At 39.3% G+C, this 13,270-nt stretch overlaps 1 protein-coding gene across 6 annotated transcripts in view; it reads right to left on the bottom strand.

The window, feature by feature from the left end:
* Positions 1 to 13,270, bottom strand: part of ITPR2 (inositol 1,4,5-trisphosphate receptor type 2) — a 563,179-nt gene that overhangs the window by 452,607 nt on the left and 97,302 nt on the right. The gene's annotated exons all lie outside the window — the stretch shown is intronic.

Genomic DNA, 13,270 nt, shown 5'->3' with positions numbered 1-13,270 from the left:
TGTATAGACATAGACATACATATACACAATACTTATTTATATACATTTTATATGTGTTTACTTGTATTTGCATTTATAACTATATAATACACTTTTATAGTGTCTCCTATGTATCAGAGCTTGTCACATTCCCTAACTTAATTCTTCTAAAAACACTTTGAGGTTAGCATTAGTTTGATAAATGAAGAAACTGAAACTGAATATCTATCCTAAATTTTCAAAAATAGTTTTTAGATTTACTCCAGATTAACCTCTGTTTTTACAAGAAGTAAAAGAAATCCAAACATCCATCAAGAGATGAATAGATAAACAAAATGTGGTATACACTTACAATGGACTATAGCTCTGCCATAAAAAGAATAAAATTCTGATACATGATAAAAGATACATTTAGGTACATTTATTGAAATTAAAACACAACATGATAGTCTAACTTTTCCTGGTTTCATACTCCGAGAGATGCTTAACTTCTCCTGTGCATACGTGCCAAATTGCTTCAGTCATGTCTGGCTCTTTGCAATCCCACGGACAAAGGAGCCCACCAGGCTTCTTTGTCCATGGGATTCTCCAGGCAAGAATACTAGAGTGGGTTGTCATGCCCCCCTCCAGGGGATCTTCCCAAACCAGGGATTGAACCCACATCTCTTATGTCTCCTGCTTTGGCAGGTGGGTTCTTTACCACTAACGCCACCTGGGAAGCTCAAACCTCTCCTATAAGGACCCAAAAATGTATTTAAAAAAGGGCTGAGTATCTGCAACTCTGACTTAATGGAAGTAACAAAGTAGCAAGCTAGAAACAATTAGGCAGGATATTTCGTGACCTCAAGGCCTCCACTTTAAAAGTAATAATTTTCAAATAGCTGAAAACTAAACTTTTAAGACAGGGAAAATAACTTTATAGTGATGGGCTTTTTAAACCAATTGCAGGATGGCAATAATAACTCCTGGCTTAAACTTTTTTAAAGTTGAACACAAAATATTTTATGCCAAGATATAATTATGTAATGGAGAGTTATGTATTTAGATTGAAGAATTTCTTGCTGTTCATTATCTAGCTGTTGAATTCACTGTTATATCCATACAGGAGAACCAAAACAAAATCAGTGTCTCATGCTAGGTCCTCTGTGAGCAGATATTTACCCATAAAGAAAAAAAAAAGATCCCAAAGTCCTAATCATCACTGTTATTGCAGAGTTGTGCCCAAGTAAAACTACTTTTTGTTGATTATTATGACCATAAAGCATCTATCTCTATAGATAATTTATAAGTAAATGGACAATAATTCAATGGACACGAGTTTGAGCAAACTCTGGGAAATAGTGAAGGACAGGGAAGCCTGGTATGCTGCAATCTCTAGGGTCACAAGCAGTCAGATATGACTTAGCAACTAAACAACAATTGTTTTAAAAACTGTAATTGTGCAAACCAAGTTTGAAGTCAATTTATTTGGCTTCAATCAGCCCTTTTTGAATGAACTGAAATGAAATGGGATGGAATGAAATGGCATTTGATTTTTTAATTTTATTTTATTTTTAATTGGAGGATAACTATTTTATAATATTGTGATGGTTTCTACCATATATCAGCATGGAGCTTCAAGAGGGATGGAATGAAATGGAATGGGAAGAGAAGAGAAGGTAAACAAAAGTCACTGCACTAGCAAGTATTCCATTCAAGAAACTCATTTCGTGTGTGTGTGTGTGTGTGTGTGTGTTACATGCTGGATTATGATGTGAAATGTAGAGTATTCAGTTCCACACTGAGAGTTTCAATACAAAGTGTTTGAAAGTGACTCTTCTATAGGATTACACATGAATACAGGTTAGGGTTAAAGGAAATGAAATTTTTAAAAAACAAATCTATATAAAGCGAGGAGAAAAGGAGGGGAAGGAAAGGAAACAAAGGAAGGAAGGAATTCTGTTGTCAAGAGGAGAGAAAACTGACATGATCAAAGGAACTTTTTCTTTATTTATAGACTTTGAAATCCAGTTTTTACTTTGAAATAAAAAGTATCCTTCTATTAATTACCCCATGAAGTGCCTATATAGGCAATTACAATAGAACAGGAAGATACCCTTTGAAATGTATCTTCCTCTTTTTCACCCCCACTCTAGTTGACCTCTACCTTTACTACCTTACCTATCCATCAGACGGCACCTTTTGCTAATTAATATTTTGCATGTAACTCTACATTCAGCTTCCCTGGTAGCTCAGCTGGTAAAGAATCCACCTGCAATGCAGGAGACCCTGGTTCAATTCCTGGGTCAGCAAGTTCCTCTGGAAAAGGAATTAGGCTACCCGCTCCAGTATTCTTGGGCATCCCTGGTGGCTCAGATGGTAAAGAATTCCCCTGGGTTTGATCCCTGGGTTGGGAAGATCCCCTGGAGGAGAGCATGGCAACCCACTCCGGTATTCTCGCCTGGAGAATCCCCATGGACAGAGGAGCCTGGAGGGCTACAGTCCACGGGGTCACAAAGAGTCTGATCCAACTGAGCAACTAAGCACAGTGCACAGCACTACATTCAGCACCTAATATCTAGTATATGGAAGATGCTCAAAATTTGCAGAGGAAACACCTGCCAAGTTGCCTGAGAAACAATCGTTAGATTTCTGTTCTTTCTGCTCCAAAAAGTTTTACTCATTTTTGTCTCCTGTTAAAATGCAAATATTTGAGACAGGAACACTCTAGGATCCTGGGCCTCAGTTTAAAAGTGAAGATGAGCTGGTGCTGTGGATCTGGGGAGGTAAGTTTTATATTACCAATGACTGGGAAGGATGTGCAAGAAAGGCGTGTATCAAATTTTCAGACAGTGCAGAATGGGGATGAATAATTAATTTGACAGACAAAAATCTAGATTTGAAATAATCTCTACAGGACAAACATCAACACAACGAAACTTTAACAAAAGTACAGTTCTGAATTCAAGTTGAGAAAAATGCAGCTGCTTGAGTATCTGACAGATTTGAGTTCAACTTCATATAATTTTATGTGTCCAGGCCAATTCTGGTTTTATGCCTGGTGCCTGAGCTTAATTATTGTGTCCTTTTTTACTCTCAAAAGTATCCTAATTTAGACGATAAAGTGTATGTTCACCCCTAATATAATAAATGAATACCGTGATATGGCGACTAGAAAGGTGATGGAGACATTTCAGGCTGATTCACGGAAGAAAGGAGCTTCAACCAGAGAACCGGGGACACATTCAGAATATTAAGCTCAATGATGCACACTCAGAATGCTGGGCTCAATTATAGCTGCCACATTTTAAGTGGCACCCTAACAAAATAGCATATCTCCAAAGCTGGGCACATAGGGAAGCCGGTATAATATAGAGATCATGCTATTTGAAGAATAACAGCAATTAATCACAGGCAAGTTAGCTTTCACAATAGCGTTCAGGCAGAGGCAGATGAGAAATTCTGTCAAAGGGATCTTGTATTAAGAAGAAGGCCCTTTCTATATACTACCTACTGCCTTCTGTGTTATGACGGGACCCTTGGCAGAGATGACTGGCATGAAAGGTTATAGAGTTCATGTTTAGAATTTCCCGATAAAAAGCTCAGACAGCTCACCCGCCCCATCTGTGTTTATCACATCATGGACTGGCTGGCATCTCACTATTACAAAGACCAAGAAATTGCAGCCCCAGACCTTCTAAGTCTTTCACTATGAAATATCTGTCAGTAAAGGGTAAAATACTCAAAATTAAAGCATTACATAAATATCCATTATTATTACTTCCAACTTTACATTCCGGATGAGCAAATACAGTTGTGTCGATTATATCTCAGAGTTTCAGAAGCATGCTTGCTGTGATATTTTGTCACTTAAGTCACTTAACTTCATAAGATCCTTTCAGATGAAAAGAAGGTGAACAGAGAATTAAAGTTTCAAGTATAAAAACTAAGAAACACCCTCCCTGCACAAAACACACACACACTCACACACACTCTAATAACAGCTAACAATGAATGGTCAGACACTATGTACCAAGCACTATGATAAGAGCTTCACATCAATTCTATCATACTCCAATAAAAATTTTTAAAAATAAATTACAAGGACATACTGTATAGCACATGGAATACAGTCAATATTTTATAATAACTTTGTATGATGTATAATTTACAAAAATATCAAATTACTATATTGCACATCAGAAAGTAATATTGTAAGTCAACTAAATTTCACTGTAATTTGTAAAAAATTAAAATAAATGTAAATAAATCAAAAAAAGAAAAATGAGAGAAAGGTCCTACTCTCATTCCCATTTCACGGATGGTGAAGTGGAGACAGAAGGTTAGGTTTTGCCCAGGGTCACAGAATTAAACAAGTAGTGGAGCCCGGAGTCAAACCCTCGTAACTGCCCTCAGAGTCTCCGCTTTTATACACTAGAGGTGGAAAGGACACACATAAACCAGCTATTTTGCATGTTGGGAAGTCAGGGCAGTAAGATACTGAAGAACTAGGAAATGGCAGGAAAGGGAAGACTTCCAGAGAGCAGGCTGGGCATGAGCAGTAGGAAACTTAGAAGATGGGGTGACAGAGTAGCTTCTGTAGGAGACAGGGCATTTTGGCAATTCCTTGAAAAATTAAATATACACTGAATATATAGTTTAGGAATCCTCGTTCCAAGGTACCTACTCAAGAAAATTCAAACACATGTCCACACAAAGCCTCATACACAGATGTTTGCTGTTCAGTTGCTAAGTCTTGTCCTACTCTTTGCAACCTCCGTGAAATGCAGCACATCAGACTTCCCTGTCCACAAATGTTTATATCAGCATTATTCATAATAGCCAAAAACAAAAAAGGGAAACAATGCAACTTCAAATGTATTAGTATATCCACAGAATGGAATATTACTGAGTCAAAAAAAAAAAGACTGAACTAGTCATACACAAAACAGCATGGATAAATCTCAAAAATATACACAAAGTGGAAGAAAGTGTGAAAAGTGTTAGTTGCTCAATCGTGCCCAATTCTTTGCCACCCTCTGGACTGCAGGCTCCTCTGTCCATGGGATTTCCTAGACAAGAACACTGGAGTGGATTGCCATGCCCTTCCCCAGGAGATCTTCCTGACCCAGGGATCGAACCCAGATCCTTCACATAGCAGGCAGATTCTTTGCCATCTGAGCTACCAGGGAAGCCCGTGGAAGCCAGACACAAAAAAACTATACACCATAATGATGCCATTTATATGAAATTCTAGAAAAGGCCAAACTAGAGCATCCAAAACAAAGTCAGTGGTTCACCTAGCACTGGGCTGGGGACAAGGCTTGACTGCAAGGGGACAAAAGAATTTTTGAGTTGGGGGTAATGGAAATATGATCATGTGTTGGCTGCAAAACTGCATTTTCCAAAACTTATTGAACTAGGCACTTAAAATGGGTGAGTCTTATTATATGTAAATTACTGTAAAATAAAACCGAAAAAAAAAAAAATCACTAGATTTGTATATAGCCCTAAACTGCTTTCTTTTCGATGGATCAGTGGTGTCCCATAAATAGTCTTAAGATAAAAGATAAAATTCTGAGGACATAATAAGGATTTATTGTTTTTTTTGCTCTTTGGGTTGTGGTTGGCTTGGTTTGGGAGGAAGAGGAAGACAAGGTGACTTGCTGGCTACAGACCAGGCTCCAGCTGCCCTTTTCTGCACCTGGAGGCTCTCACACATACCTGGCGATGGACCGATAAGGCACACCCAGGGCTGCAGCAAGGAGATCTGATTAAACCTAGTGAGACACATTTTCCTAAACACAGCACACAATAAAACTGAGGCTTAACTCAAATTTTAATTCTAATTTGGAGGAAAGGACAGCCTGGAATACCTTGTCCTACCTGAAAGTGAGTGACACCAACTGAGTCACGTCAAAAGAGGCTCCTACTCAACAAGGATGAGGCTATCTGTGCCTGAAGGTTAACGACTAAAGTGGACTAAAGCACAGCAAATACGTTAAAATCCATGAGTTCACAGTTATGAGAAAAAATACTTATTAGTCTTCTTTGAAGGTCAAGGTATCAACTCATTACTCTAAACACGAGTAAATAAAGAAAACTAAGCATTAAGAAAGACGAGAAAAAAGGAAGGTACATCAGCACTTATGAAGCACATCCACAGAAGCACATCTGTGCTGCCCTGCCGAGTGGAAGAAGTAAGCTACACCACACACATAATGTGATCTCGGTGTTATAAAAACAAACAAAGCTACACCACGCTATTATATGCTTGATAAAAACACAAGAAGATAAACTATTCACCATGAGGAATGGAAGTGAGCATTGCAGAGGAAGGAAAAGTGATTTTCACTCTGTGCTTTATAAAACTCTTTATAAAAAAAATTTTTTTTAACAAATTTTTTAACAAAAACTTTTTAAACAAGAATTTTTCATTTTCCCAAGAAAAAGATCTAACTTACTATGAACTACTTAACTGTCTACTTTGTTTAGTCCACTCATATTCTTTTCCATGGAACTCTGTGATTAATTAGCACCCAATTACTGCCCATAAAGAAAATCTGAGGCAGGAAGACTGCCCAGGCTAGGAGAGGAAGGCTCCCGGTGAGGGACGAAGCTCAAGGCAGCATATACCACTCGGAGGCTGGCTGCGTCTGAGGACAGGGTGATGCCTTCTCAGCCAGGGAGAGTCCAGTTCAATTGCAGTGTATCCCTTTTAGTCTCCACTTAAGGAGTTTATTTAACAGGAGTGGTGAAGGTTAGAAGAATTGAAACAATGGGAGTTTCCCAACAAGACAGTGACTTTTCTAAGTGCTAATAATTCTAACCTCTTTTCCCAGCAAGGTCAGGGTCTCTGTACTAGCCAGTTTTATATATGTGAATATATGGTCCTTCAGGGCTTCCCTGGTAGCTCAGACAGTAAAGAATCTGCCTGGAATGCAGGAGACATGGGTTCGATCCCTGGGTTGGGAAGATCCCTGGAGCAGGGCATGGCAACCCACTCCAGTATTCTTGCCTGGAGAATCCCCGTGGACAGAGGAGGAGCCTGGCAAGCGTCCATGGGGTCGCAAAGAGTCACACATACGGTCCTTCCTACTTGTACATCAGTTGACAGTGACAGCTTGAAACAGAAGATATTAAAGAAGAGGGGGAAGGTTGAAGAGGACTGGTATGTTTAAGGCATCACAAAATTGAGAAGATTCTTGACCTGGGAACCATGAACAAACAGCTGGATGGGACTCATGGAGGTCCACAAATCCACAAATATGCTAAACTTGACTTTGTTCTTCAACAGGGGGGGAAAAAAGGTATATAAGGAAGGACAGGATTGTTACAAGATGCTTCAGAGAGACTAGATAAAAGTCGGTCCTAAATGTGTGCCCAGGCGGGGATGGACTCTTGCAGCAGGTGGGCAAGAAGCCAAGGGCGTGCCCAGCACCAGCGTGAATGAGCACACCAGAACAATGTGGAAAGACAGATGAAGAAGGATGACCTAGCAACATCACTTTTGTGTGTTTATCCAGGAGAAATGAGTGCTTTTTCCACCAAAAGTCATATAAAGAATGTTCACAGCAGTATTATTCACCATAGCCCCAAACCGGAAATAGTCCAAATGTCCATCAATCGTATTTGGATAAATAAATTGTGGTACATTCATAGAACAGAATCCTAAAGAGTAGTGAAAAAGAATGAGCTGCTGAAACACACAACACCACAAATGAATTAACTACACAGACATAATGCTGATCAGCAGAAAACAGCCACCCAGGGGACGTGCTTTTCAAGCCCAGGTCTATACCCAAGATAACTGAAAATGTATATCCACACAAAAACTTGTACATGTGTGTTTATAGCAACAGTAAGCATAATAGCCTAAAATGGGAAACAACTCAAATTTCCATCAACTGAGGATAGATAAAATATGGCATATTCCCACAATGGGATATTATTCAGCAATAAACAGGAATGATTTGTTGACTCACGATACAACATGAATAAACCTTGAAAATATTATACTAAGTGAAAGAAGCCAGCCACAAAAGGTCACATATTATATGTTTCCATTTATATGAAATATCCAGAATGTACAAGTCCAAAGGGGCAGGAAGTAGATTCGTGGTTGCCAGGGTAGAAGGTGGGGAGATTGGAGAGTGACTGTTAATGGCCAACGTTTGGGGAATGTTGAAAAAGTTCTGGAGTTTCAGAGTGGGAGAGTTGTATAGATTTGCAAGTGTACTCAACAACACTGAATTGTGCACTTTAAAATATGAATTTTATGGTATGTACATTATATCTCCATTTTAAAGCTTAATTAAAAAATAATATGTATGATATGGTTCTATTTACATACAGTTCAAAAGCAGAGAAAACTAGTCTATGGTAATAAGGGTAAAAATAGTGGTTACTTTAAACAGAAGAACTGACAAAGAGTGGGAAAGGGCATAAGGAAACTGATTGATAATTACATGAATATATATGTAAAAATATATTAAACTTACACTTGATACACTTAAGCTTACTGAATGTTTATGTGTTTTATTGAATGTAAGTTAAATTTCACCAGAGAACTTTGTGAAGAAAAAATCCTTTTACAGTCCTTAACATTGTAGCTTGTAAGCTCCACAGCACATAGTGTGTGCTCAAGGAAGTAATTTCACCTTTTCAGTTGCCTAGACTAAAAACTCCAGAGCCATTCTTGATTCCCATCTCTTGTACCTCATGTCCAAAATAATAAAACATCTTTAGGTTCTTTTTTTACCCACTGTAACAGATAAACTTTATTTTTTAATTTACTTTTGTTGTTGTTAAAATAGTTGATTTACAATGTTGTGACATTTTGAGGTATACAACAAAGTGATTCAGTTATACATATATATAATCTATTCTTTTCCAGATTCTTTCCCCATATAGGTTATTATAAAATATTGAGTAGAGCTCCCTGTGTTATACAGTAGGTCCTTGTTGGTTATCTAATAATATTTTATATATAGTAGTGTGCATATGTTAATCCCAGACTCTAATTTATCCCTCCCCCTCTTTCTCTTTGGTAATGTGTTTTGGTAATGTGTTTTCTATGTCTGTAGGTCTATTTGTTTTGTACATAAGTTCACTTGTATCATATTTTAGATTACACATATATGCAATAGTATATGATACTTGTCTTTATCCTGCTTACTTCACTTAGTATGATAATGTCTAGGTCTATCCATGTTGCTGCAAATGGCATTATTTCATTCTTTAACACCATGAAAGTGAAAGTGTCAGCTGCTCAGTCATGTCTGAACTGAGTTGGGTCTCAGTCAACTCTTTGCAAACACGTGGACTGTAGCCTGCCAGGCTTCTCTGTCCATGGAATCCTCCAGGCAAGAATACTGAAATGGGTAGCAATTCCCTTCTCCAGGGGATGTTCCCAATCCAGGGATCGAACCCAGGTCTCCTGCATTGGCAGGTGGGTTTTCAACCACTGAACCACCAGAGAAGCCAAAAGGAAATCATAAACAAAAAACAAAAGACAACCTACACTATAGGTTCTACCTTTAAAATATACCTGGAATCCCCTTTCTTACCAACTCACTGCTCTGACCCAAATCACCACTTCTCTCCTGGCTACAGCAACAGCCTCCTGACAAAGCTCCCTTTTTCCACCCCTCTGACTGTCGAGTCTCCAAAAGGCGGGGGAAGTGGACCCACTGAAAGACAATCAGGTACCATCAGCCTCTGCTCAAAACCCTGCATTAGCTTCACTCTTCCAGCTCCAGCACCCTCAAGGGCTTTCTTGACTTCCCTACTCCACCTTCAGGCCATTCTCGAGGTCCCCCAGCCTCCTCACCGTCATTCACTATTGCTGACACTTACCCAGGAACCCCTACTTCAGGGCCTTGGGCCTTGCTGCTTTCTCTGCCTTTGCCTTTTCCCCAGCATTTCTGCATAGTCAACTCTTGACTCTTTCTTCAGGCCTCTGCTCAAGTATCAGTGACACCCCAGCCCCAGCACAGTGAAAACAGCAAGCAGCCCCTTTACAGCCTGTACTCTCAGCCACCCTGATTTATTTTCCTACCTCGTGTAGAAAAATATCACCACCTGATAAATGTCTGGCACTTACTAAATGCTCAGTGAATGTTTCCTGAATGAATGAACACACACACATGGATAAAAGAGTGAAAGAAATGAATAAATATTAGTGATATTACTTCCCAGATGTTGAATAAAATCCCACAACCTTTGGTACCATCTGAATTTTTCATCATAAGTATGAATCACTTTGACCATAAACAAGAGACATCAGGAAGAACTACAGGAGCCTGCAACTTAACTGGATTCCACCCATGATTGGCTAAAAAAATAAAAAATAAAAAAACAAAGCACCAGGAAATGTGCTATCTTTTCTTGAAAGTGGTTCCTGGGATCTTTTTAAAAGGAAAAGGTGAGCACAGAGGAAAATAAATTTGCAGTCAAGATGTGATTATTCATTTTAGACTGTCTGGAGAAGTTCTTTGTGAAACAAAGTTAGGCAAATGATGATAGGTGCCACTTTTCTGAGCTAAAATGTTTTTGTGAAAGCGATAGAATCCTTCCGAAGTAGCAGCACTCTTAATGTTCTCACGGGTCGCAGGGGCCTGTCCTGCCCACAGATTAGCTGTGGTTCTGCTCGAACAGGCAGGCTTTGATGTGATCCAGGAACGGTGAACAACAGACCTCCCGTGTTCTTTGCCTGCCAGATGAAAACATGGAAACAGAAAGGAGCCCAGGTGTTTTTGCCTTTTATCCTTGAACACACACAGACATAAAGCAGCTGTGACTTGGCCAAATGTGAGCTAGTCCAGCGGAGGCACAGTTTTGATTGCACTCTAACGATGACACGTCGTGAGGCTCCCGGCTCTGTGGCCTGAACCCTGGCAGAGGACGGCAGCCACCCTCTGTGCCACCGACATAAAAGTTTATTTGAGGCATAAACTCTGGATGCTCTAACAATCCGTTAAATGGTACAGGATTATGTTTCAATAGTCCAAACAGCAGAGTTGAACTGTCAGCTTGTTAGAACAATTGCTACAGAGAAAGCGGACTCACATTGTTTGAAGAAGCGCCCCTGAATGCCTTCCCAGAACCTCTGTTTTAAGAAAGAAGAAATGCCTTAAAATTCTCCCTTACAGAAGTCTGTAGGGGTGGCGGGGGGTGCTCAGTTGCTCAGATGTGTCTGACTCTTTGCGACCCCACGGACAAGACCACCAAGTTCCTCTGTCCATGGGATTTTCCAGAAAAGAATACTGGAGTGGGTTGCCGTTTCCTTCTCTAGGGGAACTTCCTGACCCAGGGATGGAACTCGCATCTCTTACATCTCCTGCATTGGCAGGCAGATTCTTTACCACTGCACCACCTAGGAAGCCCATAGAAGTCTGTAGGGTAATCAAATTTCATGAAGCAAAAATCAGGAAACATTTGGTTTAAACATTTGGCTTAAATGTCGTGGTCACAAAGTTATTTTGTGGAACCCAATTATCAAAAAGTGGCTCTACTTAATGGATAAAAAATAGAATTATTTGTAACTCAAATGTTAGTCCTTGCTGCGAACAGAGGCTAACCTAGTATATGTTCAGTACATGCCAATTTAATTTTAAAACATATACCTCAGTCTTCCAAGAAGCCATCCCCGACTGCAGCAGCTCATAAGAAACCCCCTTCTCAGATCCCTCCAATATTTACTATCCAACAATGATTATAAACAGTTTTTTGTTGTTCTTTAGTTATTTTATACAAAGAAGCTTATCTCCCCACCTTATTTCCCAACTCCCTCAAATTCAGAGCCTAAACATTAAATTTCTTTTGAATAACCCAGCAGTACCTAACCTAGGGGACACAGAGTGGGATTAAATATAAAACATCTCACCCCATTCATCCTAAGGGAGCACAAACAGCTTGAAATATAATATTCCTACCACACACACAGACACACACACAAGTCCCTGCATGGCTGTTCATGAGCTGCTTCTTTGAAGACCCAGTAAAATCTGCATGCAAATGGAGGCCACCTGGAGAATGAGCCCATTCTTTTTTGCCCATGTCCCCCATCTACTGAGCCAGAGAAGACAGGGCTAGTGTTCTCTGTGGTGTTCAGGAAGCACTGGACGTGAGTTTGAATAGGAAATGAGTGGAAACAACCTAACAATCTGCCACTCTAAACCATGAACACGTCTTTCCTCAGCTGCTGTTCAGTCCTACTGGTGCGGCCGCCTCCTGGGAGATGGAGTCGGGTAATTCACGTCTTCTTCAAAGAAGTCTTGGGAGGTTTTATCTGGAAACTCAGAACACCCCTGGTCTGCTGAGAGGGTCACAAATTTAATCTGGTGACACTGTTTTCTTCATTACTGAAGCACATGTGGGCCACTTATGATTAATTAATTTATACTCACCAATAAGATGCACATAAAGAAAAAGAGATGATTACCAAAGTAATTCAGTCAAAGTGGGTATTCCAAAACCATTGTGTATACACGCCTGTTCCTTCAAAGGTCTCAAGTGCTCTCTTATTAGTTGTGTGTGTGTGTTGTATTTTGTTTAGTTTCTTAATTAACTTGAGCCTAATTCTCTTATAAGCTACATCAGAGTGACTGTAAAAGTGAGGCAAACATGCTTCGACTTTCTTCCAGATTCACAAAATTCCTTTTGCTTGCTAAATATCCAAGTAAATCAGAAGCGAGCAATTGCCCAGGTCAGAGGAAAGTTGTCTGGACAGTTAATCAATCTTCCAGAGTTTCTCTAAACTAGTTAAAGACTACTTAATCCAGTTTCAAAGGCCATATTGTTTTATCAGCACTTTGAGTTGGTATATAAATATGTACATGTTTAAAACTTCAAAGATTATTTGTGAAATTTGTCTTTATTTATTTTGTTCTCAATTCTGTAATTTACTCAGCTCCCAGCTCAGAGCTCTGAAAAAAATCCACCATCACTTAAAAACATTGTCTCCAGTTAGCTGGTAGCATTGCTACCCTTGCAATTCTTGGTTCTTTATTAGTGCTGCTACCCACTTTTGAGAGTGGTTATCACCCAACCAGGTGTATATAACCAGGAATCATATAAAGCTACCACTTTGGAAGATTTAAAATGTCAAATATTGGTAATTTCATATAATTCAAACAAAACGTATGATTGAAAACATCTTCAACTCCTCTTGTCTTAATACTTACTCATTCAAATATAAATTTTTGTCTAATCGAATATGGTTTTTCTGATATGCCTCTTGCTTTAACAACTACCATTCTCTATTTGCACAGCTTCACCTAAGCTCATAGCTCATCACCTCTCATCAAGA

The sequence above is a fragment of the Giraffa tippelskirchi genome, chromosome 4 (assembly GCF_054371585.1).
Source record: "Giraffa tippelskirchi isolate mGirTip1 chromosome 4, T2T-mGirTip1v1.2.pri, whole genome shotgun sequence".
NCBI lineage: Eukaryota > Metazoa > Chordata > Mammalia > Artiodactyla > Giraffidae > Giraffa > Giraffa tippelskirchi.
Note: the sequence above shows the minus strand (reverse complement) of the source record. Positions and strands in the feature narration are given on the sequence as shown.